An 8468-nucleotide genomic window follows, 5' to 3' on the forward strand; every position below is an offset into this window, starting at 1 on the left:
GGATTATCTGAAAGGACGATTCCAATCGTCTATTACCAATGACCTCCTATACAACAAATGCAACCAGCTTCAGCAAGTTCATGGAACGCATGTCAAAAGGATTACAGATCTAGCTACCGATCTATTAATGTACAAGGACCGAATGAAGGAAGAAAGCATTTCCAAGTAAATCCTTAAACCACGATTTTATGATCCTATGCACCCTACCCTCTGACGAGAAGTGGAACCTCTTGAGGAAGACGACGATGATATTGCAACAATAATTGCTAGAGCGTAATGGAAGGATGCATTCTCCATGAAACTAAGGCATACAAAATACAGACATCCTCTAGTAGAAATAGCCAACCACAACACAAACCCTCCAGCAACTCTGGAGATGATACCCCACGGGTTTCCAAGAAGAAAACCAAATCCTCCAAAGAATTGAGACAGAAGAAAGCAGAATGTTTTGAATGCGGAAAAACAGGACACATGGCAAAGAACTGCCCTACAAAGAAAGGGAAAGGAAAGGCAATTAAGCAAGAGGCATCGGCCAACAATGTTGAGAACGATAGTGATAATACCCAATCCAGCGATCATGAGGAGATTGATATCGGGTATATCGATGTGTAGTGCAACTGTGTTCGACTGCCGGCTACATTTAAGACACACACCGGCCTGGAAGGTACTATTCTCATCAATGGCAAGAAGGCTGAAGTCCTATTCGACCCTGGCGCGATCAGAAGAGACATGATCAGCAATACCTTTGTTTCTGTCCATGGGCTCCCAACTCGAGACCTTAACCAACCCATACCAGTCAACATAGCAGTAAAGGGATTACGATCTACAAGCCATAAAACCTACAGTGCAACTATTCGACTTGATTCTGCCATCCTACCCCCCCAGGAAATGCTGGTTGGAAACCTAGCCAAATACGATGCCCTCATAGCAATGCCTTTCCTGAACCGCGACAAAGCTGTAATCAGGTGTGGGGACTCAACCATCGATTTCCCAGATCAGAAGGTCAGAGTCTCATGCAAACCAACAAGCGGAGAATACTGAGCTGCAGTCTGTGAAGCAACAGCCCAATGCCTATTGGATGAATACTCTGATGTTTTCCCTGATCAGATTCTCAAAGAACTACCTCCTATGAGAGAGGTGAACCATCACATTCGCCTGGGAGACCCCTCTAATCTTAAGAACCAACCCACCTACTCTATTCCTGAATTATACAAAGGTCCACTATGTGACTGGATCAACCAACAACAAAGAAGAGGAGTCATCTACTGAGCAGAAGCCCCAGGTGCCGCTCCCATGTTTGTTCAACTCAAAGCAGATGGCAAAAGAATCCGTCCCTTGGTTGACCTCAAACTACACAATGAAAACACGGTTATGGACAGCTCGGCTATCCCAAACCAAACACAGATCCTAAATGCAGTTGGATGGGCTAGATTCCGAAGCAAGATTGACCTAAGTGATGCATACTTCCAAACAAAGCTAGATCCGGAATCCGAATGCTACAACAGTTTCAAAATACCCTTGGGAAGTTTCATTAGCTGAGTTATGTTACAACGTGATATGAATGCGCCCACCACCTTTATGCGAATTATGGAAAACCTCCTAAGCGAATACCTCCACCATTTTGTCTGGATTTAGATTGATGATATTCTCATCTTCTCGAACACCAAAATAGAACATAGGTACCATATAGGTTTGGTATGTACCAAACTAAGGGAAGCGAAATTCTACGCTAGTAGAAACAAATCAATCCTGTTTACTGACAAAATCGATATCTTAGGACGTGTGATAGATGACGATGGAATACATGCAGCCCTTGGAAAGATATCCTGTTTAACAGAATGGACAACACCCGGGAATTAAAAGGAACTCATGCAATTCCTAGGACTGGTCAACTATATTTCCCAGTTCCTACCACACCATGCCACTGTAACAGCACCACTCACGGACCTTACCGGCAATGCAGAATTTGTCTGGACCCACACTCATGACCAAGCCTTTACCCACATCAAGGAATTGATTAACAATGCCAAAGTTATACAACCCATCGACTACAGCAAGACAGCCGATATGGATGATTACTGATGCATTGGATATTGGAGTTGGAGCATGGGTTGGACAAGGGGCCTCCCATGAAACAGCAAGACCGGCGGCATTACACAGCAGGAAGTTTACTAATTCTCAGATGAACTATAGAACAACAGACAAGGAAGCCCTTGCTGTGATTGATGCTCTCGCCACCTTCAACCATATCCTAATGGGCAATACCTTCACCATTGTTACCGACCATCAACCCCTCACTAGTCTTAAAACAGAAAGAGTACCTGGAAGGAGAAGAACAAGATGAATAGGTGAGATCAGCAAATACAATGCAAAAATTATCTATACCCCTGGAAGAACAAACTATTTAGCTGACACTCTCTCTCGCCTATATGAAAACCAAAAACTTGCAAACCCTCCTCTTGTTAATGACCATACAAGACAAAGCGAAGACAGCCCTGACAACACCTCCTATCAACAAGAACCATCGATAGCTACCGCCAGCTCTGCCGCTCTCTCCAATCCTTTCTGTTACACCATGTACAGCGCTGCCGGAATGGATCGAGGAAAGGACATTGATGAAGGATGGAAAGACAATTGCACCCTCCGCAGCACACCTCCTCACGAGCTTGAACAAAGCAGACTCCACTGGTCCCAATGTTATCATGACACCTGCCCGTTTCACTAGACTGAGATTAAGTTTGGTAACAGATACCAGCGATGGTACTATATGCCTATTGATGATTCCAAAAACACCAGCTTCGATACTACAGAAGGAGCAGAACAGATGATCGATGGAGATGAATCGACCCTTCCTCCTCATACCCTTAATCCTGTTCCAACACGATACCAAGGTCTTGAAGAACTTGAGTAAGCAGCAGCCTACGTGGATGCAATATCCTATTTACACCCTCCACAGTCTGTCCCACCATTCTCTCCTCCCATAATCGATTCATGACCACTATATGGTGGACTCTTACAAGTATAAAATAATGAAACCATTATTTCGGTCATACCCCCTACTATTCCCGAGCATCGCCAACAACTCTATGAAACCTTTTAGGAAGAGTAAGCCCCTATTAAGCCGACAAGAGGATCCCAGGTTGAGGATGAATGAGATGTTAGATCAACTACAGAAGAATTAACCTCCTCTTTCCGAAGCCAAATTATAGCAGGATATCGCCATAACCTAATTTACTTCAAAGCCATGGATGGCTCCTGGCATGGAGACCTCGCCCCCTACAACATATCCAATGGAATACTCTATACCAGCACCTGTTATGGTGAACATTGTCTATGCATCCTGAAAGGCCATGTGTTCAATGGAATGACCATTAGGGAATATGTTATTACCGAAATCTATAACAAAGGACACCATAGGGCGGATTGTAACCTCCAATATGCCTCAGAATATGTTAACTGGCCTGGAATGCGAAAGGACTTCTGTAATTTCGTCAAACAATGCGAACTCTGCCAGGCAAATAAGGAGCGAACTCAACTAGCTGAAGGGAAAGCGCAGACCCTCCAACTACCATGTGAAATATTCGAATCATATGCCATCGATTTCGCAGGACCATTCAACAAGTCCGCCGGATATGACACCATCTTGGTAGCTGTGGATTGATTTTCTGGATATACATGGCTCATACCAATGAAAGTTACTGATTCCTCCAAAGATACCTGGAATAACCTCCAATGATACCTGTTTACCCCCTATGGGTACCCCTTATCTATTGTCAGTGATGCTAACCCCCGTTTTACCACCAGATTCTGGAAGTGAACCTTGATCTCTCTCAGAATAAACCACATCATGGCTGCCCCTGGACACTATGTGTAACGTGTTCGCAAGGTGCTAATCACGTTATCGGTAAGGATACGATAGTTGGCATGTGGCCTGCTCTTCTAGAGAGGAGGCGAGAGCTGAGAACTAAAGGAGGCTTAGAGGGTGTACTGAGGAACAAAGAAGTAACCGTTCAACCAAGTATATTGAAATACAGTCTGTCGAAGTCTGCCTTTTCTATCGTAGAAACAGGCGGTCTTTAAATACACAAATCTGTTCATGTCTAGCATGAACGAAACTAATCAAAGGTATTAATCGATACTCTTTGGTAAAACTCTTTAAGTATCAAAGCGATACTTAAAACAAAACATAAAACAAAACCAAGTATCAAACAATACTTAAAACAAACCAAGTATCAAAGCAATACTTAAAACAAAACATAAAACAAAACCAAGTATCAAACGATCCTTAAAACTAACCAAGTATCAAAGCGATACTTAAAACAAAACATAAAACAAAACCAAGTATCAAACGATACTTAAAACAAACCAAGTATCAAAGCGATACTTAAAACAAAACATAAAATAAAACCAAGTATCAAACGATACTTAAAACAAACCAAGTATCAAAGCGATACTTAAAACAAAACATAAAACAAAACCAAGTATCAAATGATACTTAAAACAAACCAAGTATCAAAGCGATACTTAAAACAAAGCATAAAACAAAACCAAGTATCATACGATACTTAAAACAAAACATAAAGCAAAACCAATAACCAAGTACCCGTACCGGTTACATTCCCCAAAACAAAACAACTGTTTAAACAAACAAAACCTAATAATCATCAAAAGCGGATTCCGAGAAACTCATGGCTTCAGTTTCTGCAAGAAATTCTTCATCATAAGTATCACACCAGGGGCAAGAAGAAACCCTAAGGAAACACTTAGACTCGAAGAATTTTAAATCACAGTAGTCACGAATACCAGATTCGTGCTGTACATCAACCCAAGCATGATCGCAATCAGGACAGTGGTCAATCCAAAGGATTTCGAAGTAGTCTTCAAGTTGGATAACATCGCGGTTCAACAACAGTCCAACAACCTGTTGTCGCTGCCTCACATTGAGCTCCACATAGTTTGACATCGTTATGGTATTCGGATGGTGATTGGTGACTAGATAAAGTTGTCGAGGGCCTGCTCCATAGCTTGATTCTCCTCATCGCTACTTTCGAACTCTGGCTCAAAGTGTGGTGCCCAAAATCAATCTCTAGTTTCGAGTTCTGCGTGCCATCGCTCACTTTCTGGCATTGTAGGTGTCCAGCACATGGTGATATAATTGATTGTTGGGGGGAGGGATTCGTTTGGCATGTTGTCCTTCCACCATCCGTTCACCATATCCATAGCGTGCTCAAGTCCTTCCAGTGGTTCCCAACTGTTTTCGCTCGTCGGATATTCTTTCCATTTAACTAGGAACTGATCATTTCCATGCCAAAGGGGGTGGTCTCTGATTTCTTCAACTTCCCATTCATCCTTCTTATCCATGATGATAGGTGCAGGCCGAGAGTGGGTCCTTCCAGGAAACTTGGAGTCGTCATTTGGATGGAATTGTTTGACAGCTGAGGAGTGAAAGACTGCAGTATTGCGGCGGTACATGCATCCATCCATCTGGACAGTGTAGTTCCCTGTATGCTCGTCAAAGGATATGACTTGGAAGGGTCCTCGCCATCGGGGTTGTAGTTTCTTGCTGCGTCCGACATTGGGAATAAACATGTTACCGTGTACCATGACCATGTCTCCTGGTGAGATGGGAACATGTTTGCCACGTCGTTTCTGGGCAGTAGTGGTGCTTCGGAATCGGGCAGCCTTAACAGCTTGGAAGGCATGTTCCGAATTGCTTGGTGGTGGTTTAGATAGTCATCAGAGGCAGGGACTGAGGAGTTCTTGAATAGAGTTGTAGGTAGGAGAGGGTATTGGCGGCCAAAGACTGCCTTATATGGTGACATTCCCAGAGTATCTGAAAATCCGGCATTGATATATGCGGCTAGTTCAACTAGGGCCAGTTCCCAGTTGGTTTGTCGTTCATTGATCATGTTCCTAATCCCGGTCTTGACCTCGCTGATTTTTCGTTCTGCTTGGCCATTAGTCTCATGGTGTCCTGGGGCAGCCATAATGTGGTTTATTCCGAGGAAGGTTAAGGTTTGCTTCCAGAATCTGGCGGTAAAGCGGGGATCAGCATCACTGACAATAGATAAGGGGTACCCGTGGGGGGTAAATAAGTGTCGTTGTAGGTTATTCCAGGTGTCTTTGGAGGAGTCCGTAACCTTCCTTGATATTAACCAGGTGTATCCAGAGAATCGATCCACAACTCCCAATATGGTGTCATATCCGGCGGACTTGATGAATGGTCCTGCGAAATCAATGGCATAGGATTCAAATATTTCACATGGTAGTAGGAGGGTCTGAGCTTTCCCTTCAGGAAGTTGTGTTCGCTCCTTATTTGCCTGGCAGAGTTCGCATTGTCTGACAAAATCGCGTAGGTCCTTTCGCATTTCAGGCCAGTAAACATATTCTGAGGCATATTGGAGGTTGCGATCTGCACTATGGTGTCCTTTGTTGTGGATTTCGGTAATGACATATTCCCTAATAGTTATTCCATTGAACATATGGCCTTTTGGTATGTATAGGCAGCGTTCACCATAACGGGTACTGGCGTAGACCATTCCATTGGATATGTTGTAGGGGGCGAGGTCTCCATGCCTGGAGGCATCCATGGCTTTGAAGTAAATCCGGTCATGGCAGTATCCTGCTATCATTTGGCTTCGGAAAGAGGAGGTTAATTCTTCTGTGGTCGATCTAACATCTCGTTCATCCTCGATTAGGGATCCTCTTTTTGGTTCGATAGGGGCTTCTTCTTCCTCCATGGTTTCATAGAGTTGACGCCGATTTTTGGGAATAGTAGGGGGTATGATCGAGACAATGGTTTCGTTATTATATACTGGTAAGGGTCCACCATATAGTGGTCGTGAATCAATTATGGGAGGAGAGGATGGCGGGGCTGACTGTGGCGGGTGTAAATAGGATATTGCATCCACGTAGGCTACTGCTTGTTCGAGTTCTTCAAGACCTTGATATCGTGTTGGAACAGGATTAAGGGTCTGCGGAGGTTGGGTCGATTCATTTTCATTGATCATCTCTTCTGCTCCTTCTACGGTGTCGAAGCTGGTGTCTTTGGAATCGTCAGCAGGCATATAGTACGGTCGCTGGTATCTGTTGCCAAACTTGATTTCAGTCTGGTGAAAAGGGCAGGTGTCGTAATAGCAGTGGGACCAGTGGAGTCTGCTTTGTTCAAGTTCGTGAGGAGGTGTACTGCGGAGCTTGCAATTGTCTTTCCATTCTTCATCAATGTCCTTTCCTCGTTTTGTTCCGGCAGCACTGTACACGGTGTAAGAGAAAGGATTGGAGGCAGTAGCAGAGCTGGCGGCAGCCATCGATGTTTCTTGTTCATAGGAGGTGTCATCAGGGCTGTCCTCGCTTTGTCTTGTGTGGTAGTGAACAAGGGGAGGGTTTGCGAGATCTTGATTCTCATATAGGCGGGAGAGAGCATCAGCTAAATAGTTCGTTCTTCCAGGGGTGTAGATAATTTTTGCATCGTATTTGCTGATTTCGCCTATCCCTCTTGTTCTTCTTCTTCCTGGTATCCTTTCTGTTTTATGATTAGTGAGCGGTTGGTGGTCGGTAACAATAGTGATGGTATTGCCCATCAGGATGTGGTTGAAAGCGGCGAGAGCATCAATCACAGCAAGGGCTTCCTTGTCTGTTGTTCCATAGTTCATCTGTGAGTTAGTGAACTTCCTGCTGTGTAATGCCGCCGGCCTTGCTGTTTCGTGGGAGGCCCCTTGCCCAACCTTTGCTCCAACTCCAACATCCGATACATTAGTGATCAACTATATCGGTTCTGGTTTACTATAGTCGATAGGTTGGATAACATTGGCGTTTTTAATCAATTCCTTGATGTTGGTAAAGGCCTGGTCATGAGTGTGGGTCCAGACAAATTCTGCATTGCCAGTAAGGTCTGTGAGCGGCGCTGTCACAGTGGCATGGTGTGGTAGGAACTGGGCAATATAGTTGACTAGTCCTAGGAATCGCATGAGTTCCTTTTGATTCCGGGGTGTCGACCATTCTGTTAAACAGGCTATTTTTCCTGGGGCTGCATGTATTCCTTCATCATCTATAACATGTCTTAGAATATTGAGTTTGTCGGCAAACAGGATTGATTTGTTTCTGCTAGCGTAAAATTTAGCTTCCCTAAGTTTGGTACAAACCAAACCTATATGGTAGGCGTGTTCTGTTGCGGTGTTCGAGAAGATGAGAATATCATCAATGTAGACCCAAACAAAATGGTGGAGGTATTCGCTTAGGAGGTTTTCCATAATTCGCATAAAGGTGGTAGGCGCATTCATATCACCTTGTCACATAACTCGGCTAATGAAACTTCCGAAGGGTGTTTTGAAACTGTTGTAGCGTTCGCTTTCTGGGTCTAACCTTGTTTGGAAGTAGGCATCGCTTAGGTCAATCTTCCTTCGGAATCTAGCCCGTCCAACTGCATTTAGGATCTGGGTTTGGTTTGGGATAGCCGAGCTGTCCATAAC

This window comes from Tuber melanosporum, assembly GCF_000151645.1.
Source record: "Tuber melanosporum whole genome shotgun sequence assembly, scaffold_15, strain Mel28".
NCBI classification, from domain to species: domain Eukaryota; kingdom Fungi; phylum Ascomycota; class Pezizomycetes; order Pezizales; family Tuberaceae; genus Tuber; species Tuber melanosporum.